We start from the raw sequence: 25,310 nt of genomic DNA, 5'->3' as shown, positions 1-25,310 counted from the left end.
AACCCTTTTGTCTCTTGACTACACCGCATAAAATCCCCATTAGCTACTTTCACTTTCAGAGAAGTGGGCAGTGAGGTGGTAGGGCACTGCAATGTGTCTGCTAATTGCTGATCAATAAAAGTGTGAGAGCTACCCGAATCAACCAACAGTAGCATAACTTTATTTCCCACCATTGCACTCAGGTGAATAGTCTTTGGATTTTCTGACCCAGACAAAGCATTAGCAGATAAAAATGCAGCAGCCTCGGCTGCAGATTCTTCTACTGCCAGAGCATCCAACATAGCATCCTCTAAGAACATTTGGTCTCCTGCTATAATTTCAGTAGCTTTGATTTGTGCCTCATTTTTTTGCAAACATGACCAGGAGCAAATTTATCACCACAGCTATAGCAAAGGCCATTTGCTCTTCTATAGTCTTTCAATTGCTTGGCTTTCCAAATTTCTCCAGCAGCATATTGTGTTCTTTGCATGGGTTCTCTCTGTTGTGGTGATCTGTATCCCCCATTCTTGTGAAACCTGCCTTGCTGGTTTTTGTTTCTTTCTAGGACCGCCTCTTGCACCATCGCATATTCAGCTGCTGTGTTAACTGTGAGAGGTAACTGTATCTCCACGGCTGCCCTGATTTTCTCTTTCAATCCTAACATGAACTGTGTGACCAAAAGTGTTTCACTGACAGCCCCTTCATACAATCTGACTTGATACACCAATTGGTTAAAATTCGTGCGGTATTCCTGCACAGTTCCCAACTGTTTCAGTAGCAATAAGTCTCGCATACAGTCACGATGCACATTGAGATCAAATTCCTGCAGTATAGCAGATGCAAACTGACTCCAAGATGAGCAGTAATCGGTCAATTTGTATGCCTGATACCAATGAGCTGCGTTGCCATGCAGATGCAGAGCAGCAGACATGACTTTAAATTTTTCAGGAATTTGATACAACTGGAAATAGGCCTCACAATTGTCAAGCCAAATTCGAACACCCTCCCCATCAAACTTGGGAAATTCCATTTTCGGCATCCATGGGCGTCTCGGCCCTTGCTCATCAGACGAAAAGGAATTTCGTGGGGTGTACGGTACCTTGCCTGGATCCACTGGAGGAGGGGGGCGATGTTGTTCCTTCAAAATCGATCCGTTCGCCTGCGCTGCTGCTGCCGTGGGCGAGCTCGCAAAACACCCGGGCGCGGCCATCCTCTCGAGGTTCGCATCACGAACACCGGCGGATTCCTTGAGCACGCGTGCCACATGCACTTGATCCTGATGGATCTCCCCAAGCGAGCTCACAGAGAGGTTAACCTTGGATTGGACCTGATCTAGCCGAGCCACTTGCTCCTCAAACTTGCTATCCAACCCGTCAAGCCTCGATCGAATTTCAGCGATCCCCTCCACCTGCTCTTGCAGGAGGCGCAACGCCGCAAATTCCTGCATCACCTTTTCCTCAAACGAACCCATCGCCTCCACTAGATGCCTCGTCTGAGCACTTGGCTTGAAAGGCGCCGTCGCCACTCCCTCTGAATTCCGCTAACGCCGATTTCGGATTTCTAGTCGATCGCCCGGGGGCAACCAACAAACCAATCGGTCGATGTTACAGCAGAATCTCGAGATTTTGGAATGCAATCGGACCGATCTAGCTCTGAATACCACTTGTCATATCCGATCTAGGATTACTTTCTCAGATTTGAGTAGAAGGGGAAAACCAGAGGAGGAAGCTTGAGGAGGAAGAAGATAGATACAATTCTATTACTCGCCAACTCTGTCTAATGTGCTGATGGGTTTATATCACCCGTACAAGACTTGGACCCCTATCTACTATCACGGCCCGTGGCCCACCAAGCTAAGCCGGCCCAACCGCTCCAGCACCACTCGAGTCCTTTTCCTTGGCGCCTGCGCCTGCCATCTTCAGTACATCTTCTTCGGATTCAGTAGTGGGCAATACGCCGGTACTGACAGGCGCCCCGGCCCGAAGGTCGCGGCAGGAGTTGGTCGCCGAGGGTCTGAGGCGGAGCGCACGGGGTCGGCAGGCGCAGCGCCGGCGAGTTGGTGGAGTAAGGATTGTGCAGCGGCGAGGAGGCGCCGGCTGCTTCCGCTTCCGCGCCACGAAGGCGATGATGCGCGAGTCCCGGCCTCGTCCAGACCATCCATCGCCAATTCGCCAGGCAAGCTGAGCTCCACCCTCCTCTCTTTTCCAAATCCTAATGCTTTGATTTGCTACCGGTTTTTTCATCAAATCAAAAACACTAAACATGGCTTAGCTCCCCTAAACACCTTGTCCCGCCCCGCTATTTTGATTTTGATTTAGCTGAAACTGAAACCAGGCTAGCGCAACACTCGACACGTAGCGTCGTCCTCTCGGTCACTTCCACCACCACCCGCCAGCATTATAGCTTCCTCTTTTTCCATAGATGGAATCACGGAAGCTCAACCTCTCCCTCTTGCAGTGCACCCACCACCAGGCCACCACCGCCACTAGTCCTCTCTCCCTTTGGGTCACTTCCCTGTTCCCTCCTCCACCATTTCCCATCTGCTCTGCAAGCTGCGTGCTGACGCGGTCGAACCTTTGTTTGTTTGGAGGCTTTCTCTCCACCAGCGCAAGCTCGACACACGCCGGTGTCTATAAAGGATAGCCTTGCCCTTGTGTGCTTTGCAGGGACTAGCAGATATGTTGATCGAAACTCTTACCTTAGCTTTCTGTCTCTACCACTCCCCTGATGTGATTAGATACATGATACAAAGATTATTCGGTGGAACTCTGTGGCGTCTCGCAGTGCAGGAAGCCTTTTCGTTTGGAATCTTTTACCCAGCCACCCCACAGACGACACGACCCTCTCCCTAGCCATGTAGCTCAAGGACGAACCAGACCGAACAATCTGATTTGACCCACGTCACGTATAGGCACAGGAGCATTTAGGGCGTGCAAGGTTCAGCACGCAGCATTTAACTTGAGGCCCCGAAGCCATTCTTGTGCTCTGCCCATCTTTCTTTCTCTCACAAATCCAACCGAGGTAGAGTGAGCGAAAGAGGAAGACGCATTTGCTGCTCTGCGCCGTGCCGTGCCCCCCTTCCAGTCGAGGAAGATCCTGTGCGCTGCCGCCACCACCCGGTCGTCCTCTCTCCCTCTCGGTTCCTTCCACCACCAGCACCACCAGCACCACCTCTCCTCCTCACACACCAAGCTCACGCACATTGGCGTCACCCCCAGCTTCCTTTCGGAATCGCAGCTCCAGCCATGGCATCCTTCGCCAATCTCCTGATCTCACTTTTCTCGTTCACCCTCATGCTCCTGCACCTGCGGTATGCGACGACCTAGGTGCAGGCCTCTCTCCAAGCCATCGCACATACATTGTGCTGCTGAGGCCACCCGTCGACGCCGGCAGCGAGGACGACCACCGCTGGTGGCAGGATTCTTTCCTGCCAACGCCTCTCGCCGGCTCCCATGAGCCACGCCTCATCCATACCTACACCGAGGTCTTCACGGGGTTTGCCGTGAGGCTCACCAAAGCCGACCTCGCCATGGTGTCCCAGAGGAAAGAGTTTGTGCGGGCGTTTCCAGACCATCTCTGGCGCCCCAGCACTACTCACACTCCCAAGTTTCTCGGACAGGAGAAAGATGCCGGGCTGTGGAGGGACACCAACTATGGCGAAGGAGTCATAATCGGTGTAGTCGACACTGGCATCTATGCGGCGCATCCTTCCTTTGATGACAGTGGCATCCCGCCACCTCCATCAAAGTGGAAGGGTTCATGCCACGGTACTGCTGCTGCCCATTGCAATAACAAATTGATTGGTGCGAAGTTCATCACCGTCAATGACTCTGGAGATGTCATAGGGCATGGGACACATACCTCGTCCACGGCTGCTGGGAACTTTGTCAGTGGTGCCTCGGCCCAGGGTCTCGGCAGGGCCACAGCAGCCGGGACTGCTCCACATGCACATCTGGCCATGCACAGCATGTGTACGCTTCGTGGGTGTGACTCCGCTGACATCGTTGCGGGGATAGACGAAGCTATCAAGGATGGGGTTGATGTGCTCTCACTCTCCCTCGCCCCTGTTTACGATGTTGAGTTCAGTGCAGACCCGGTAGCCATTGGTGCACTCAGTGCAGTAGCAAAGGGCATCGTTGTCGTGGCTGCAGCTGGGAATAACCGACCCAAATCATTTCTTGCAAATTCTGCACCATGGTTGCTCACAGTTGCAGCTGGCTCAGTGGACCGAAGCTTCGAGACTGTTGTGCAGCTTGGGAACGGCAATCGCATCAATGGAGAGGCTTTTAACCAGATTACAAACTCAAGCTCCAAGCCCAAATCTTTTCCTCTGCATTTGAACAAGCATTGCAAGTCATTGCCTGGAAAAAATGTGGCCGGCAAAATTGTGATTTGCCATAGCACAGGACCAATGAATGACACTGGGCCATCAATCAACAAGACCGACATCAGTGGCATCATCAGTGCTGGGGCGGCTGGTGTAGTGCTAATAAACATGAAAGCTGCTGGTTTCACCACCCTTCTCGAGGACTATGGCAATGTGGTGCAGGTGACTGTGGCTGATGGCAACAATATCACAGAGTATGTGAGGACAACAAGCAAAGCCAGTGCCAAAGTCATATGCAAGAACACTGTGCTTGGTGTCCGTCCATCTCCCACGGTCGCGGCATTCTCATCCTGCGGTCCCAGCGCGTTCAGCCCCGGTGTGCTAAAGCCAGATATATTGGCACCTGGGCTCAACGTCATTGCTGCATGGCCACCACTCACCATGCTTGGATCCGGGTCATTCCACATAAAATCAGGGACGTCCATGTCGACTCCACATGTCAGTGGTGTCGCTGCGCTTGTCAAGAGCTGCCATCCTGACTGGTCTGCTGCTGCTATCAAGTCAGCCATCCTCACCACTGCTGACATCATGGACAGCACTGGTGGCCCGATCTTGGACGAGCAGCATCAGAGGGCAACCGCTTACGCCATGGGTGCTGGCCATGTCAACCCTACAAAAGCAGTTGATCCAGGCCTTGTGTATGACCTTGGCATTACTGAATATGCCGGCTACATATGTGCTCTCCTTGGTGATCAGGACTTGGCATTCATTACGCGTGACCCGAGGTTGTCCTGCAAAATACTTCCCAAGATACCTGAAGCACAACTCAACTACCCTACCATAACGGTGCCACTCAAGACAAGGCCGTTCACAGTCCACAGAATTGTGACAAACGTGGGCCCATCAAATTCCATATACACACTGAAGATGGAGATCCCCAAATCTCTTACAGTACGAGTCTACCCAGAGACGCTGGTGTTCTCCAAGGCTGGACAAAAGATTAGATATAGTCTGACGGTGAGCAGCTCTGACAGTGAGAGCTCAAACTTCATGGAGGGAAGTTTGAGCTGGGTCGCAGTGACCCATGTTGTGCGCAGTCCGATCGTTGTCGCACTTTTGTAAGCGGGAAGAGTATGTGTGATATGTGCGATGTTCTAGAGAAATGACTGTCTTTTAACTAGTAGGATTTCCATGTGTGGAAACTAATTGAAGTTTGGATGTGGGGCATCCATTGCTCTGTCGCAAAACTGACCACACATACACTGCCAGTTTGTGATGTGGTATTCATTCTCTATAACTCTGTTACTTTGAAAAAGAAAATGATTTCGTATCATATCATTTGGTTCATCAGGTTTGCTTACATCTACATGGAAACACACAACACTATGTTGTTTGGATACTGAAATGTGTGTTTTGAAACCAATTTTTTTATGCTTCATATTATTTATGCATTCAACTATGTGGACATGTTCTTAGCTGCAAATATTCTGATGAGGGATGTGCCTAGCAAAAATGGTTGTGTTTAACTGAATTAGATGCAGATAAAATCCGAAAGGTTTTGACATTTGTGTTTATTTTACGCCCATATGCTCCGAAGTTACCTTAATCATGCCTCAATATCTATAACATACAGTGAGTTATATTATACCTTTATTGTGCTGCAGAATTAATGCCATGGTTTTGTTAGAATTTGTGTCCCTGTATTTTCCTAGGAAGATGCTATTTATCTTGGTAAATTTGGAGTGCTTGTGTAACTTTGTTTAGATATGTCAGATATACAGTTAAGAACTGCATTATTATTTATTTTCTGTGAACATGAAGACTTGCGTTACCAGTTTTATTTCGATGATATGTAACCTTTATAAGTTATGTTTTGTTGTGCAGGCGGACACATTCAGATTTTAGAAATATTATTCAAGTGCTTGTTCTTGCTAGTGACCGAGGAATATGGAGTGGCATGCACAACCACAAATGGTATTTCAAGCAGTTTTTTCATGTTATGGTCTCCACCCGAGTAACAAAATTGGGAAAACCCTAGTCGTAATCCCAAATAGATATTGCATTCTTGATTGGCAACAGAACAGCATCCCCAAACCATTCTGAAATTCTTGTCTTTTTTCACCTTTTTCCTTTAGTTTATTTGGTGTGATGCTGCTAAGGTGTTCCGCAACTAACTGTAATTATTAAAGACACAGTTCTATTCTTCCTTGAGTTATTCCATACCTTAATAATCTCAGGTTTGCCATTTGGACCTTTCTATGAAACCCCTTCTCTAACAGGTGCATGCACCATTATTTCATCGATAATCATTTTCATTTTGCAACAATGTTTACACCAAATGGTGCTGCAGATGGATAAAGTGATATCAAATGCTCAAGCTACCCTAGGAACACTTATGTCACAACAATCAATAATTGGTGGCATTACTATGAAGATAAGCAACATTGGCAGGTATTCACCGTATATCTTTTTTAGTTGCCACCAAAAAATATATTTCAAGTCTAATGCGCATCTGACCAAATTGTGTTTCCTTGCTTCTACAGATTAATCATATGACTGTGACATTGACAAAACAAAAATGCCAACACGATGATCATTGGTCAGTAATTGTTGATACCAATTGATCCCATCTCAAAGTGCCTATCAGATGACCATTCCTTGAGATAATGCCACATTCCTCAGCCACCAGACAAGTTCTGTTTGCTCCTGGTTTTACATGTAAGAGTTCAAGAATTTTGCATCTCCTCATCCAATTCCCTGCTCATCGCTAAAACTATGTTAGTTATCCCAGACAAGTTCTGTTTGCTCCTGGTTTTACATGTAAGAGTTCAAGAATTTTGCATCTCCTCATCCAATTCCCCGCTCATCGCTAAAACTATGTTAGTTATCAATATGCACTGGCGAGCCAAAATGATAAAATTATTAGCATGTTTAATGTTTTTATTTTCGAGAAAACAGTACAAACTCTCACCCTTATGAACGCACACGCATATATCCCTACTGGTAAGAAAGTAGTAGTCTGATGAGGCAATAACTGACATAATCCTGTCACGGGATACTAGTAATTAATTTTGTATGGTATATTTTGGAGCGAATAAATGGACATCCAGAGGATATTGGGAAACACTTTCCTACAGGCGCCTATTACTGGAGGATCTTAATTAATTACCGCGAACCATACAAAGGAAACACTAATGCAGGAAGTAATAATAATAATAATAAAACGGCAAAATAAGGTATTTCAAGGCGCATCTATCTCTACTTTTAATGAAGCAGTTGGTAGCTTGGTACTCCGGTTTTATTTTCGGCCGGTTTTATTTCGTCCCACCTTCCACCACCCCTTTTCCCACTGATTTTTATCTATCTACAAATCTCCACTCCCACTGGTTTAAGCCGGTTATCAATCTTTGGTAATGCAATAAAAGTCACACGGAAATAAATCATACCATGGTCGGAAGTCAATCTCAAACCCGCGAATAGATTTGGTAATCGAATAAATACAAATGAAAGGGTGGGGACGTTCGTATACAAAAGGATGGTAATCTCCATCACATGCATACCAATTAAACTGAATCAATCGCGGTCATACTAATCTCCATCGCATACATAATCTCTACACCTAATGGAGAAGTCCGTACATCATTTGGTTGGTTCGCACGCAGTCATTAATCTCTCTCTATTTCTAATGGAGCAGTTGGTAGTCTCGCTTCCAGGTTTTTTTTCGTCCCATCAAAGCCGGTTTTTTTCGTCCTCAATCCCACCTCCCACGTCCCAGCGATTCCCCCAGGACCCGCAAACCAAAAAAATGCTATGCATCGACGATTTCCAGCGGCAAACCTCCGGTCGATGGAGGAAAGAACGAAGTAAAAAAATCTACGAAATAAAACCTACGAAAATTAACCAGACGTCAGCACCCACGAGCGATTCCTCGTGCCCTCGAAGCACTAACCCGCACGAGTCGTTCGCCGCCTTCATTCGTCCGTACGTCCGCCGCCGCCCTCCCACTGCAAAGCAAGGTCAGATCTGCAGCCGATCCCGTTGAGGGTCCGCGGCGGATCACTTTCACATCGATCCCCTTCTGGAGTCGCACGCGGATCCCCTGATCCGGCGCTGTTGTCGTTTAGGATTCAGGATCCGCCATCGATTGCTTCCAGGACCCGCCGCCGAACGCTTCCATGACCCGCCGCCGATCGTTCCAGGACCCACCGCCGATCGCGTCGAGGATCCGTCACCGATAGCGATCAAGGTATTACACAGTACACAGTTTATCATACAACCAACGCATGCTCATACAGGCAATAGAAAGTTTATACACACATGATCCTTACTTTCTGTCACATTAAAATCACTCTTTTAGTGGGAAAGTCTGCTAAGGAAACATCACATTGTAGGACATAATTGATCCTGTTGAAGAGTAGCACAGGTGAAAAAGACCAAAAAGGACAAGAGTGTTGATCCATTAACTTGCCTGTAGGTCACTCTAGACATGAGCGTGTGTAAAACCTTAATGTTCCCGTGCTCAGTTCCAGTAGTAAGATCTTAAATGTTGTGCCAGGTAGAAGTTATTTTGGTACCTGGTGTCAAAGAATTTCTAGGAAATAAACATTTCTCATATTTCGGACCATAAGCAATGATCCTCTAGATAAGCAATAGTGTCAAACTATGAGAGGATATTACCTTACATAGTCTGACACTGTGTAACCCTCTTTAATTTGAGTTTGAAACACACAAGGGTTTTGCATATGCAACAAGCTATCTTGAAAAAGTAATCTTAATGAAAGGTTCACTCCATGTCTATACTGTCTAAAAGAGGACCATGTCAGCAAACACAGGTTTTCAGTGCTGTTTTTACCTCGCTAGGTGTTGGATGACAATGCAACGGAGGAGGTGGATGCTGCCAAGATGCAATAGGCAGCTCCGGAGTACTGGGAAGCTGCTCCCACTGGTGTTGGTGGTTGCCATAGGTTGTGTGTGCGCCATAATCAAATGAGTTAGGGGCAGAAAATTGTTGTGAATACCAATGGTAGCCGGCTCCACTGCAATTGTTGAAGGATGGCAGGGGTGCCTGAAATCATAGGCAACAGCTGATGGTAAGATGATGGAAAAATAGACACCTAGGCAACACATCAAAAGTAGCCCATCACAGCATAGCAGAAATACATAATTTCATCTTTGTTGCTTATTACTCCCTCCATCCCATAATGTAAGACGTTATTACATCCAATATACTATAACATCTTACATTATGGGACAGAGGGAGTATATTCCAATGAACTCAAATAATGAATTTAATATAACAGTTTAGTTGCTTTTAGGCTTACTGATTACATATTTTTAAACTTGGTGCCCATAGTTTTTTTTCATCTTTTACTTTCAAAACACATAATGAAAATTGCACAGAACATGTCAAGTTGGATCCATCAACCATGACAGCACATGTGAGAGAATTACTACTAAGAATATGTATCTTGCGAGTAATTCTTAACAAGTGAAGATGGTCCGTTCCAGGGCTACAGAGCTACAGGTCAATAGAGGAGATAGCAGAATATCATAAGCTTCACCAATGTTTTTATCTCATGAGGTCCAACCTCACTGTTATAAGTCAACTGCTGTTTTGATGGTGGTGGCTGCTGCCACAGTGCCTGGTGACGACCATGTACAGGGGCGAACGATGCATAACCAGAGTCACATGGTCCATCTGGCTTGTTGAAGTATTGCCACGCTGGCTGGAATGGGTACATTCTAATTAATTTTGCTTGACGATGATGAGAAAATAGACAACTGTAAAATAGGGTATATGGAATACAACATACCAGATTGTTTTGGGGCCACAATGAATGCCCAGGGGGATAGCTTGCCGCATCCCACTTTTTGAAGCACTGCTGTTGTGGTTGTAAATGGTGCGTTCTAATCAATCTTGCTACCCCCACACGCTCTATTTCAAACTTTCTTGCCATCAGACAATGTTCATTTCGTGTCAGGGAGCTGCCATTCCATATGTGTGTATGGGGAACAAACAGATTTCATAATAGGTGTTCTACTGAGCAAGGAAACTGATTTCAGAAACCAGAATTTCCATGTTGACAATATATGTGGTCAGGCAAGATAGCATCAAATTTTTTTGGAAGTTAGTGCATTCTTTATCCTTAATCATACATGTCGGCCGGTCTATTTTGTTGTTCCTAGATTTCCTAGTAGCTAAATATGTATAGTTCCTTTCGGTCAGCTAAACGTCAATATGTTGGATGATGTTGTGGAGATGGCCACGAGAGGGGGTTTGCATTTCCAAAGTCAAAGGTGGCCATCGCCTTGATCTGCCTGGACCTCCTGACCTTTCACAACGCTGAAACAGGAAACACATGTTGGAGGAGGAGACCATAGGCTAATGGTAAGCATCAACTATTTGTTAGCTATCAATCTTGTCCTTTGAGCATCTATACTTTATTTCTTAAACCATTATGCATGAGCTTTGCAGGATGATTTGGATGAGTGGATCAGAGGATGACATGAACAGGTATTTCCATTCGATCATACCCAAAATGATAACGTATACCCTCACTTAACATGCATGTGCTTGTGTGGAGTGCCTGCAAAATTAATAGCTCAAGTCTCTCAACACGCGGATGTGGAGAGACTTCTCCTAGCGGTCATTGCAACTGTGATATGCATTTCCTTGCTTTTGGCTCTTATCAAGTTTGTAGCGTCTGGGAATGTGCACATGAAAATCCACACGTAATAGTATTGTAATGCGATTTGGCTGTTATATTTTTTTCACACTGGTTTCTAGAGATGTTCAAGTTATCTCATATACTATATCGAATTATAATGAATAAGTTAGTGTACATACTGATTTGAAGATTCTTTTGCTGTCATACACATATTACTGCAGGACCATAGCGGACCATTGCAATGCGGCAAATCAAATTTCAATACGCAGCACTCTTCTATGTGGATCAGTAAGTTTTTTATCTACTTTCACTTTTAAATTGCTTGTTGAAGACACTTGATTCACTTTGTGCCTGTTACTTTAATCTTGCTAAGTGCATACAGAAAAAATTCTACTTGCCCCTTGTCATGCACAAAATCGAATAAACATTGCAAATTACTTTATGTGAATCTGATCCTATAGTTAAATATTATTTGGTCTAAGAAATCTCTACTACTATTAAACAAGCAAACATATTCATTGCTAAGTGCACCCAACCTCCGTACACACAGAAACACGAATCAATTACAGCCGCACGATTAGGGTCACTTAATTTAATCTAACCATTAAGATTATATACTAACCCCATCAAAACTGTGTTTAGCGATTTGTCCAGGCGGACGAAAACTCTGCTGCAAGCGCTCCACGCCCCGCATCCCGTTCGTATCCTATAAACTAGGAAACAAACACCCCGTGGAGAATAAATTAGGCGTTTAAAAAAGAGAAAGTACCATGCATGCTGAGGAGCAACCGGTGGAAGCTTACCACGCGAGAGAACAGGGTCGCATGCATCAGGTAGTTACTGCTTGCGTTAATCAAGGTAGAAAACCAAAAAAATAAAGCTAGACCATCTTGGATATTCCTCCCAAAAATCCTTTCAAAAAAATTCCCCAAATACGACGCCTTGATACGAACAAAGACGTGGCCCAGCATCTCTTCACGTCGCTCGCCGGCGCAGCGAACGTGCTCGCCGCCGACGTCCACGTTGCCGTGTGCGGGAGCACGGACCGCTTGGGATACTGGCATGCCTTCATGGTATTCCACGGCTGACACCGTCAAAAGCGATCTCTTCATCCAATCGGATAAGAACCTCTCCGCCGCCGTTGAGGGCGTCTTCACGTTTGCTCGGCCATGCGTGCGATGTCTTCTTCTTCGGCCGTGCGACGCCGCCGCCCTCTCCGAATGTGCAGGATTGGTCGCTCCACCCGGTGAAACAAAGAGTAGGTCTCGGCCGGCGCGCATGCAGTGGAACCTGGATGGGCAGGAGGCTCGCCAGGTCGGCCATGCGGCACGCCCGCATCGTCAATATCGTCAAGACAGATACAACACCTTCAGGCTATACTCTTCCTCTTCATCTTCTCCACCTTCATTGCACTGGAATCTCACGTGTCCCCAGCGGCCCCGCCTCCATGTCTGATGAGAAGAATCCCTACAATATGCATGCATCTTGTCAACTCAATCCCCTCTTATATTATTTAAATCTCAGCCAGATAGCCACGTTTGAGGCAGGAACTGCAAGTACTTTAGCCAGTGGGATCTATTTTGTGAGGGAATGGACATGCCATAGGGCACAGGTGAGTCCCCTGGTTGCTCTTTATATTTCTATTCTTATTTTTCTGTTTGTTTCTAATCTTCTTGATACTTTTCGAATGACAGTACCCTGCGTTTTTGTGTTACTACTATCTATTGGCACCATGTCTGACATTTGCTGTCTTTTTGCACATCGGGTTTCTGTGTTTTGTGTTTTTGTGCTACATAACAGAGAGTATGCAGTTATGTGTTTGTAGTTCTTAGAGGGTGAGGGGGGCTGCAATGGGGGCTTGTGAGCTGGATGCACAATTGTCAGCAGTGACAAGCTTAGATTGGGGATGTGAAGAGGTGCATATGCATGATACATTCCAAATCACGGGCAGATACCTTGATTTGTTACAAGTGTGAGTAATCTCATTTGAATATATTGCGATCCATTCCATAGATTTGTACTCACTTTATTGCTCGGCATAATTGAATTGTCTGTGTCCAAAATGCATATGATTTTATTTTGTACGCTCACACTAGATGCCACCACACAATTACCACTTATAATAACCGGTTCTTTTAGAATTATAAATGGAAGTACATACTGATTTTAGCTTCTAGGCAAATGTTTGTAGATTCCCCTTCAATCTGAATCACATGAAGTGGAGAGTTCACCAGAGTCCGTGGAAGAAATTTACATGCCATCATGAGGAAAGAGGGAACAACCTGATATGCGACACCGAAGAGTGTAAATTGCAGTTCTATTTTCTTCTTCAAACATGTCTTTTTTTGGGACCAATTTATGTTGTATACTGAAATCATGTTGTTCTAAGAAGTATCAACCTAGAATTAGTTTGTCCAATGACTCGATATGTTTAACAATGGGAGTTTGGAGGATTAGTTAGTAGATTTAAGCCCAGTGACTCAACATGATTAAAATGGGGGGTTGGAAGATTAATTAGTAGATTTAGTGTTCATCGTTTACAACCTATAGAGACTGAATGAATGAAACAATATATTATTATTTTATGCGGCAATGTGACCACCATGTTGTTCAATTTATCTAATTTTTTTTCTCAGACGTGCGTTGCACGTGCAAGCTTACTAGTGAGATGAAGTTTGTCCCTAGAATATATAATGGACTGAAAACAAAACCCAAGATGTGGCAATTCAAACACCCAAAAGAAATTACTTGCATACCTTGTTGAGATGATCTTTTTAAAGTTTATGCGTTTACCAGCTTCGTGAATGAATCACTTGAGCTCATGGTACTATTCTCACTTCCACTCCAACTGACTTCTTACTCCTAAAAGCAAACATAATTGAAGGTCACATAGTATACATAGGAATAAACACATCATCCATCTACTTTATATTTCCTAGATTCAGTGTGTACAAAGGTATAACCGAAAAAAGTAAATGTGCCGAGTCAAGAAAAAATGAAGATAAAGAGAATAGTAAAATACAGAGCTCGCCTAAGAAGTAAGACTGCTTATGAATTGTGACTTGTGACAGAAGAAAATCAGGTAGGTGTGCAGGGGTGATTTATTACAGGTGGATAACCACATGATGAAGAATATATTTTAGTAGAGATGAAGAATGCCTACATCTGTAGTATCAGTCCTTTATTTTATCCATTTTAGTAGGGATGAAGAATATACCAGGGGAAACGAGAAGCTTTTTTTTGGGCATATGCCAACTTTCTAAATGCTTAGCATGCAAAACTTAACAGGAAAGATATAACGTCGATGTGTTCCTGCTTGTTACAGTAAGTCCAGGTGTAGAATTAATTTTTATTTACACTCTACTGGATATAATAGTACATGATTGCGATGCAACTCATGGGAGTTTTGACAGCCAGCATCCACTGCTCCTGTATTTGTAATAAGACCAACATCTACAATGTGAGCAGCATGATTTTGTTCTCTCCTTGTCTTGGCTACTGACCAGGGGATCAAAGTGCAACCATTTACTTTAATTTCCTTGTAGATAGCATGGAGTATGGACAAGTTTGGGCCCGTGTCTAGGACTGCGGAGACCACCATATAGGCATCCGATTCGAGTATGACAGTATCTTCAGAACATCCAGGCAAGAAGTGGCTTTAACTTCTTCAAAATCAAAACGAGGTATCTTTAGTATCTTCAGCCACAATACGACCTGCAGGAAGACCACAGGTGGAGTGTGCTTGTACGGCAACTTGGCCGCCAGCTGCACGCCCTTCCAGGTGGCCAGGCGGAGATTCTTCGCCTTGGCAACCGCCTTGGCCTGGAGCCATGCCAGGTCGTCGTCGTCGAGGATGGATGCCGGCAACAACATCGATCTCTGTGATACCGACGGAGTTGGTTGCGGGGCGAGACCATGGCGGGGCGGCACGTCAATCTATGTGATACCGACGGTGTTGGTTGTGGGGCAAGACCATGGCGGGGTGGCGCGAGGCCGTGGTGGGGAGAGGACATGGGCGCGAGGCTGTGGGGGCTGGCGGGAGAGGAGGTCGGAAAAGCAGCGCCATGGTGGGGAGAAGCGACTTGTGTGAGCGGCTGCTGTGCAGTGAGGGGGCTACCTGTACGGTGAGAGCGGTACGGTGAGGTACTTGTACATATAGGAGTGGCTACCTGTACGGCGAGAGCAGTCCTAAATAGCAATTAATTAGGTCCACTTAAATAGGAATTGTTTTTGCACTGAATCAATTTGAAAATCAAGTCATTAATGTAATTAATTAATTAGTAGACAGTTAATTATGCATGCATATAATTTTAAGTAGGGATTTTTTCCTAATTAGATAGATAAATAATTGATTTGGTTGGCAGTTAATTAGACATGCAGTGAATTAAGTCAACCGCTAATTATTTGTGTAATTAATTAATTAAGCAGACAATTAATTGTGTCGAATTTTTTTGAAAGCGCTCTTGGGCAATGACAGTCAACATGCTCTCAGCGACATGGCCGAGCATCGCCTGCCAACATAGACAACGGCCACCATCCACTCGCGACATGGGCGACCAAGCGTTCACCAAGATGCATGACGAACATACTCTGCGGGATGTCGACACGCTGATGGTTGCCGAAATGTTCACGGATGATGACAACCCAACACTACATTGGGCAGGTGGTTCATGCTAGAGTAGAAAGGAAGAGTTTTCCAGGAATAAGAAGGAAGAAGAACTAAAGCGGACAAATGGTCCATGATGTTGGAGAAGAAAAGAGAGTGTTCCAAAAATAACGTAAAAAAATAAATGAAGAGTATTTTAGGAAATAAGTAGGAACAAGAAATAAGTTGAGGAGGAAGGAGGAAGAAGATGATGCGTCACTGACGAATGCACTGTTGACATGATGTTGGTTGACGAAGAGGCTAAGAGTAGAAGATATAGGGAAGGAGGAGGAAGATAAGAACAAAAGTATCCCTTCTGGCAATGAATGTTGTGTGGGCTGAAAGTGGAGCTTATTGGAAACTAGAAATATGTTTAGGTTGCCATTAGCCTAACATGTCCATGTGCATTCGCAAAGTTGTTTTGTGTCAATAATATGACTTAGTTTAACCTGCTCTATTATATTGTAAATACGGAACATTTCATCCCTGTTGCAATGCACGACGTAGATGAGGTGGGCGTCATCTGTTTTTAAAGGAGAGGACTCCAGCGAGAAATATCCCTCTATGGTGGAAAACCGAGCGGGTTCGACGAGAAAAGGGAAGGGTGCGTGGTGGGATGGGATTTTTGTATTGGGCCCGCGTGTTGAAGATAACATGACGGATAATCTGGACAACCAATTTTCTCCCCATATATGGTCTAGATTTAGGAGAGTCCGGACTGTCTAGACGGATGAATTTTGGGGATCCCACCGGATGCCCGTTTGATGTCCCAACACGCACGGACGTTCGCGGAAGAAATAAGCTTCGGCCTTGAAGACACATCCTTAACTATTTGTTTGATTCATTTATATATGAATTATAGCCCGTAGCAACGCACAGGCGTTCTACTAGTATCTATATAAACAGCAGCAGAAGGATCCAACTAAACACCACAAGCACGACCAAAAATACAATAGTAGAAGGAATCAAGGAAATAGTAAAAAACTTCGTTACGGCTCTAATCAAGTTAAGGTTTGTGTGCTTGATGGCTCTTTTGCTGATTTCGACCACTTGCTTGACGAGTCAAGTATCAGGGAGAAACAACATAGGTACATTTCTTTCTAGGAGAGCTTATCAACTTTATTATAGAGAAATTTGTGGTTTCTGGGAGCCAGATTTTATCCTCTTGCTTGATTCTCCTGTTTTCAGTGATATTCGTTCGAAATAATATTCCTATCAATTTTATATTTAAAGGTCAATTTGAGGGTCACTTATGAATTAGAGACAATTTTGAATCCATTGCATGGCCTGCTGCACCCACGGATACAAAGAAGTCTGAATCTATTGCATGTTTTCGTTCGATGATCCATTACTCAAGTATACAATCTAAAATTTAACAATGGCATGGTTGTTTTGCCCGTGTTTTTATGATTAGCACCCCCTTACTGCCGCGGAACATATCTTAATACATGTTTTTCATACTAGTCTTGAGCTGCCATGGTGGTTGTTGACTCCATCCTGGTATATTGATTCCATCATAACTTCAATGATGACGACGGGATATAATATACCACTAGTTGTTGTGCCTGTTTTTGTATTCGAGCGCCTCTTCTGTCCTAATATTTGCATAATACATGTACATTTTTATCTAGATTATCCGAGTTTATTTAATTATGAACTGCTGTCGGTTCTGATTCACATTTTTTTCTTTTCACCTTACAGGTCTGCAAAGCGGCATACGTGGCAATCGCGAACCCTACCAGTACAATTGTACGCAACAAGGCTGTGTTATTGCCTGCAGAAAAGCGGGCTGCGGAGGTGTGATTTGCCATAAAGATGGTAGTTGCAACTGCAGTCTCTAATTTGTAGTAAGAAGACGATCCAGAGTAAGCTTAGGAAAATAAGAGCATTATGAGTTTCTTCAGTTCCTGGAATAAGTCAAATATATGCTGATTCTTTATTTTTCACGTGCTCTTACGTGAACTATCATGCATGACGTTTATTAATGGAAATGTTGGTCTTCTGGCCTCTCGTTTAAAAAGTCTACCACTTGAGTTCAGTACTTGATTTCAACCAAAACGACTTGCTCCATTTGGTTCCGTTAGTAAGCATGAAACAGAAACTAACACGTGTCAATGCTCAATAATAATTGCCCTGCAACTTTGCAACTAAAAAAAGGGAGAATCAGTGCCAAATCATATAAAAATAACTAAACCTTCCACAGAAACTTGATTTAAGCACTAAAATAATTGCTTTATCAGATAATTTTATCAGATACAAATAGTCGGGACCACTAGCTATCATGGCTGATCCATAGACAAAAATATCAGTGCACAACAATTTGCCAGCGAAAATTCTGATATGTAAATTTGCAATGAGAAATGTTTGTATAATGATGTATCGCCCTTGACGCTTTCAGTTTTTGTTCTGTTCATGTTCTGCAAATTTGGCATGCCATGATGCAGCAGTTGCGCAACATATTTTTGTGATTTCAGTCTCACTGTTTGTAGAGGAGTAGCATTTTCAGTTTTAAGAGTAGATTGAGCAGATATCCATGAAGGATTACATCCATATACATTGGCTAGACAAGCACGCAAAACACCATGGTAGTTGTACCATGGCAACTTTCTTAATAAGATGGCTATTTTTTCTATGGACGTGGTTGGCAATTTTTGGAGGGGTGAGTTGGGATAGTTTTAGTGTGGGAAACACGGCAGTTTTTTCCAGTAACATGATAATGACAAACATAATTATGGTAATCAATACTCAGTATAGGGCACTGTATCTTTGTTGAACCTTAGCAAATCAGTAAACCTATGACTGTTCACTGCAAGGTGTATATCGGTTTCTGCCATGTTTCTTTTTCATACTGTTTGCCATTAGTGTACATACTATTGCCATGAGTTGTTCATGGCCACAGAAATGAGTAAACTTGCCATGCTGTTTGATCTCCATGGCAAAATTACCTTTTAGTTGCCATGGCAAATTCACCTATATTGACACGACGAATTTACCTATAATGCCCTGGCAAATTTACCTATACTAACACAACAAATTTACCTATAATGTCCTGGCAAATTCTTCACTTTCTTTTTTCCATGAAATGTTTACTTTTAAATGTGACATACCATTTTTTTTTTTACTTTTTTTGCTATCCCAAAATTACCATATTGGGATGGCAATTTTTATCCTTTTTTCATACATGTCAATATAATAGCAAATACATGCCATGGCAATTTATTTTAAAAACCCGTGGCATTTTTAACTCGAAGTCCATGGCAAATTAACCTTGCATCCACCCGATGGCATTTTCTTACGCTTTCACATGACAATTATATTTTCAAAAACCCATGGCAAATTAACTTTAAATCCCATGGAAAATTGACCTTTGCAAGCATGGGCAAATTAACTTTAAATCCCATGGTAACTCTACAATGAATGGCAAATTTGCTTTATATTATTTTACGCATGGAAAACCTACCTACTGTACCGTGACAAATCTTATTTGCCATGGCATTTTTTCTGTCCATAATTTTGTTTTATTTTTTACATACACATCAAATCTCTCATACAACACATGGAAATTTAAATTAAAATAGCTTGTCAATTTTTAATATGAATCTGACATGGCAATTGTTTGTCAACTTTAAATCCCACACTTTTGTTAGAAATCAAACTATTTGTAAAACTTTGCCATTGTAAAAAAATAACATCGTGGCAAATCCTAAATAGTTCTGTAAACTCAAATGCCAATTTTTTTGGAAATTTTGATTTTTTTTTGCATTAACAAAAAATTTCGTTCAGTTCATTTAGGTGGCGAGTTTTAGAATTTCTTTTTTTGCAAATTCAACTTCGGAGCCATGGCAAATTGCATTTCTGCTGGACAATGAAATTTTACATCCATGGCATTTTCTTTGAACCATGAAAAGTTTCAGAAATATGTCAAATAGTTTCTTTTACATGGCAAATGTTTTTTAAAAGTCATGGAAAATATATGTAATCATCCAGTCATGTCAATTTTTGTTTTCCATATATATATATATAATATTTTTTGAATATTTTTTAACCATGGATTCGTTTTATTGTAAAAGGGATGGCAAGTTTTGTATGTTTTTTTACATCAGAGTACTATTTATTACAAGGACCACCATAGTATCTTTTACAAGAGTACCAACAATCTCTACATGTGGATCTTCACTCACCTTACTTCTAGCTAGCATTGCTAAATCATGGGTAGCATAATTAGTCTCTCTAGGAGCATGCTCAAAAATATTATGCAAAAAGTCACATGCAAGGTGATAAATATCGTCAAATACTGCCGCCGATAGACTGAAAGAGGGACCTCCATTCTTCATTGTATTTATCACCTTGATGTTGTCGGAGTTCACCTCTATGAATACACCCAACTGTAGTTGCCGAGTTGAGACCAAACCGTAAGGCCAGTGCCTCGGCCATATGTGCATCTTGATGAGTCTAATTTATGTGATAATTTTAGTAGGTATGTTGTGCCTACATAGTAGGCTTTGTGGAATTTTACCGTGTTCGCGCACCTCTTTTTGTTGATAATCCCTTAGGTAATGCCTTTTGGACCACTTAGCATAATATGGAAGAAGTCCCTGGAAATGGTAGTGAATCACGTATTTAAAGTGATAGTCACCTATCATAAAAGAATCAAGCAAGAAGGCCAAAGAAGACATCATCGTTGCGCTTCCAGGGCAAAAGACAACGTTCCATATGACCGTGAGCGGTCATATATAGTGTCATCGCCGCCGCCAGATCAACTATTTCCACCTCATAAAATTGGATCGTGGATCTGACGCCCAGAGACACCAGAAACTCATCTAAAAGGCAAAACCCTAGCCTCCGGGGTTCTCCTCCACTTACAAGAGATCTCGTCCCGAGATCTGAGGATGGCACTGGAGAGAAGCGGAAGAGCAAGAGGTAAAACAAATTTGCTTCTTTGACAAAAGAGTGAAACCAACGAACCTTGAGAGGTTGAACAAATTGAAAGAAAAAATACAATGAAGATGAACAAAGTTGAAAACACTCCGTTAGAAAAGAGGAACAAGGAACATTGCGAGAAACTTGTAGGTTGAAGGACACGAAACAAGATCTTAACGGACCAAAAAGAATATGAAAGCACACCGGTAAAAAAGAGAAACAAGGAACACCATGTGAACCTTGGAGTTTGCAAAGCTATAAATGTCGAGAGCAATGGACAAGAAGTACACATGCAAGCACTCCGGCTGAAACGAGATGTACAAGGAACGATAAGGATCAATTACGACAACACTCCGGTTGGAAATGGAAGGCATAGAATATGAACTTGGCAAAATGAAAGCACTTAGATGCAACTCCGGTTAGAAGAGGAATGATAGACACAACACTCCGGTTAAAACAAGATAGAGAAGGAATAAGAATGATATAATTTGGACAGCACTCCGACTGTAAATGGAAGGAATTGAACATGAACTTGACAAGATGAGAGGATACTTGATGAAATCAACAACACACTACCTCCGGAACTATTGAAAGAATGGCACAAGGGGTTAGAAAGATATCAGACAGCACTTCGGTTGAGAAGGGATGTAAAACTTGATAAGATGAGAGAACTTGAATAGAGGACACGACACTCCGGTTTAATGGATAAGCAAAGGAAAAAACATGATCTTTAACAAAAATGGAATGATGGGTCGAAGAGTGCAACATCACAATGCCTCCGAAACGAAAGAATAGAAGCTAGATCGTTAGGAAGAAAGGAAGTAGAAGAAAAAGATAACTTCTACCACCAATGAATTTGAAGGCATCCTTAGAAAGAAGGATTGAATGGAGTTGTTGAAAATTAAACAACAAAAGAATAAGGTTGTTGTGGGCTTATGAAAAACGTCTCAAAATTATGAGGTGAAATTCTGCCACTAATGGAAACAATATATTGGATTAATATCAACAAGGAGACGAGAAACTTATTTCGCCGAGAGGATAAATGAAGAACTTGGGTCATTTATAAGCACCATAAATAACAACAATCCTTAGGGAAAGCTTTAGGTGAAATATAACCCAAGATAACTCCAATGAAGAGATTGATGGGTTGCAAAGGATCTCATGAACGAATTGAAAATGATGAAGGAAATATGCCCTAGAGGCAATAATAAAGTTATTATTTATTTCCTTATATCATGATAAATGTTTATTATTCATGCTAGAATTGTATTAACCGGAAACATAATACTTGTGTGAATACATAGACAAACAGAGTGTCACTAGTATGCCTCTACTTGACTAGCTCGTTGATCAAAGATGGTTATGTTTCCTAGCCATAGACATGAGTTGTCATTTGATTAACGGGATCACATCATTAGGAGAATTATGTGATTGACTTGACCCATTCCGTTAGCTTAGCACTTGATCGTTTAGTATGTTGCTATTGCTTTCTTCATGACTTATACATGTTCCTATGACTATGAGATTATGCAACTCCCGTTTACCAGAGGAACACTTTGTGTGCTACCAAACATCACAACGTAACTGGGTGATTATAAAGGTGCTCTACAGGTGTCTCCAAAGGTACATGTTGGGTTGGCGTATTTCGAGATTAGGATTTGTCACTCCGATTGTCGGAGAGGTATCTCTGGGCCCTCTCGGTAATGCACATCACTTAAGCCTTGCAAGCATTGCAGCTAATGAGTTAGTTGCGGGATGATGTATTACAGAACGAGTAAAGAGACTTGCCGGTAACGATATTGAACTAGGTATTAAGATACCGACGATCGAATCTCGGGCAAGTAACATACCGATGACAAAGGGAACAACGTATGTTGTTATGCGGTCTGACCGATAAAGATCTTCATAGAATATGTAGGAGCCAATATGAGCATCCAGGTTCCGCTATTGGTTATTGATCGGAGACGTGTCTCGGTCATGTCTACATTGTTCTCGAACCCGTAGGGTCCGCACGCTTAACGTTACGATGACAGTTTCATTATGAGTTTATATGTTTTGATGTACCGAAGGTTGTTTGGAGTCCCGGATGTGATCACGGACATGACGAGGAATCTCGAAATGGTCGAGACATGAAGATTGATATATTGGAAGCCTATGTTTGGACATCGGAAGTGTTCCGGGTGAAATCGGCATTTTACCGGAGTACCGGGCGGTTACGGAACCCCCCGGTAACCTAATGGGCCTTAATGGGCCTAGTGGAGGAAGTAGAGAGGAGGCCAAGGGGCAGCCGCGCGCCCCTCCCCCCAAGTCCGAATTGGACAAGGAGGGGGGGGGGCGGCGCCCCCCTTTTTCCTTTCCCCTCTCTCTCTCTCTCTTTCCCCCAAGTCCTAGTCCAACATGGAAAAGGGGGGGAGTCCTACTCCCGGTGGGAGTATGTAACACCCCGGATGTAACTTTTCCAATTTGTACTCCAACTCTTGCCGTTTCCGGCGTTAAGTTATTTTATTTTCTCAGGTTCGGGTCTTTGTCTTCGTGTGTTGTGGTTGTTGTCATGCATCTCATATCATGTCATCATGTGCATTGCATTTGCATACGTGTTCATCTCATGCATTCGAGCATTTTCCCCGCTGTCCGTTTTGCATTCCGGCGCTTCGTTCTCCTCCGATGGTCATTTCTAGCTTTCTTTCGTGTGTGGGGATTAAACATTTCCGGATTGGACCGAGACTTGCCAAGCGGCCTTGGTTTACTACCGGTAGACCGCCTGTCAAGTTTCGTATCATTTGGACTTCGTTTGATACTCCAACGGTTAACCGAGGGACCGAGAATGCCTCGTGTGTGTTGCAGCCCAACACCCCTCCAATTTGGTCCAAAACTCACCTAAACCTGCTCCATCATCTAGAGCGTTCGATCACGATCGCGTGGCCGAAAACCGCACCTCATTTGGACTCTCCTAGCTCCTTCTATGCCTATAAATAGGTCCTCCTCGAAAATCTCGGATCTCCTCTCTCTAACCCTAAAAAAAACCCCCCCCCCCCGCCGTCGGACGTGTCCGATTCAGGCCGGACACGTCCGCCCGCCGCAGCGGACCAACAGGCCGCTGCCACGTGTCATCGGGGCGCCCCACATCGCCGCTCCGCGCCGCCGGCCCGCTTGGCCCAGGGCGGGCCCTCCCCGGCCCGCGTCTTTCGCCGCCCGCGCCCAGCGCGAGGGAGCCGCCGCCGCCGCGCTCGTCGGCCCCGCCGCCTCCGCGCGCCATCGCTGCCACGGCGCGCCATCGCCGCCGCCTCCCCGCCGGCGCGCGCGTGCCGCCCGCCGCCCGGCCGCCGCCGCACCGCCTCCCGCGCCCCTCGGCGTCCGCGCCCGGCCGCGCCTCCCCGGCCTCCTCCTCCTCTCCCTCGTCGCCGGCGCCCCTCTCCGGCCACCGCGGCCCGCAACTCCGGCGAAGAGTCCGGCCGTCCTCGGGATCCGTGCCCCCGATCCAGATCTGAAAATATCTCCCCGCGGTTGACTTTTCCCCTCCTAACCCTAGCTCATCTGCCCTTCTTCATCATGCTATAACTTTGCATCCGTAGCTCCGATTCATGCATATAGCATATCAAAATGTTCATCTCAGAGAGTACATCATTTTATTCCATTGCATCATTTTCATTTGAGTTCATCTTGATGTCCAAAATGCTGTTAGAAGAGGGCTACTTGAGATAATTGTCAGATCTGCTACTCCATTTAGCTTTTTGTCATTTTTGCCATGATTATTGTGTGCATGATATGCCCTGATGCTCTACATATGTTTTGTTAAGGGTTTTGTCATCTTTCCAGAGGTGCAACCCATGTATTTTTGTGATGTGTGTGGTGACTAGCACGAGCTTGCAAAGTAGTGCACTTGTTAATTCTGATTTCAGGGACTTGGCATTTCCACTAAGTCTTGAGCTGTTTATCTCATATTGCCATATGTTCATGTTGTTTACTAGTAATCCGTGCCTCTTTTGAGGATGATCAGTAAGGATGTTTTGTTAATATTGTAGTGCTATATCCATCCATGTCTTTGTTTGCAATTATGGAGCACCCTAGATTGAGTCAATCAAGCTCTACTTTTGCTACTTTGTGAATCTGGGCAGATTGTCAACTTGTTTGCAATTTTGCCGATGATGTTGTAGATGATCCGTGCATGCTATGCTATTGTTCTTGACATGTCTAGCTTGAATTTTGTGTATTCTTGATGGGTGTATGCTTAGATTTTCATGACTTGATCCGTAATGAGTGCATCGAGCTCGTAAACATGCCTACTTGAGTTATGTTTCAGCATGTGCCAGTTTTCACTAAGTCTGAAAACTGATTATGTTTTTGCTATGTTCACATGCTTGCAATGGTATTTTCTGATCCCTTTTGACTCAAGGTCACTAAGGGGCTTTTGTTAAGCTTTTTGAGTAGCTCCATGCCATGCTTTATTTTGCCATGTTCAGGTCCTGTAGCATGTAGTTTTGATGCTCCGAAGTGTGCTACCTGATCTGAAATTCCAGACAAGTGTTGATTTCACTAAGTCTGAAATCTGTTTGTCATATGCATTTTTGCCATGCTTGTTTGAACCTGTTAATGGATGAATTGGCCATAGCTCAGTGCTAGACTTTTGTTAAGCATCTTGAATGCATCTCTGCCATGTATTTTGTTGTCATGTTTGGGTGCTGTAGCATGTTCATCTCGTTGCATTTAGATGGCTACTTGCTGTAAATCGCAGACCGATGTCATATTTGAATCGCTTGCCATTTCCAAATCG

The 25,310-nt window shown here is 43.8% G+C and overlaps 1 pseudogene; it reads left to right on the top strand.

Annotated features, from left to right (window-relative positions):
• The first annotated feature begins 2,187 nt into the window (after positions 1-2,187).
• LOC125515180 lies at positions 2,188-9,880 on the top strand (annotated as a pseudogene).
• The last annotated feature ends 15,430 nt before the right edge of the window (positions 9,881-25,310 follow it).

The sequence above is a fragment of the Triticum urartu genome, chromosome 1 (genome assembly GCF_003073215.2).
Source record: "Triticum urartu cultivar G1812 chromosome 1, Tu2.1, whole genome shotgun sequence".
NCBI classification, from domain to species: Eukaryota; Viridiplantae; Streptophyta; class Magnoliopsida; order Poales; family Poaceae; genus Triticum; species Triticum urartu.
Note: the sequence above shows the minus strand (reverse complement) of the source record. Positions and strands in the feature narration are given on the sequence as shown.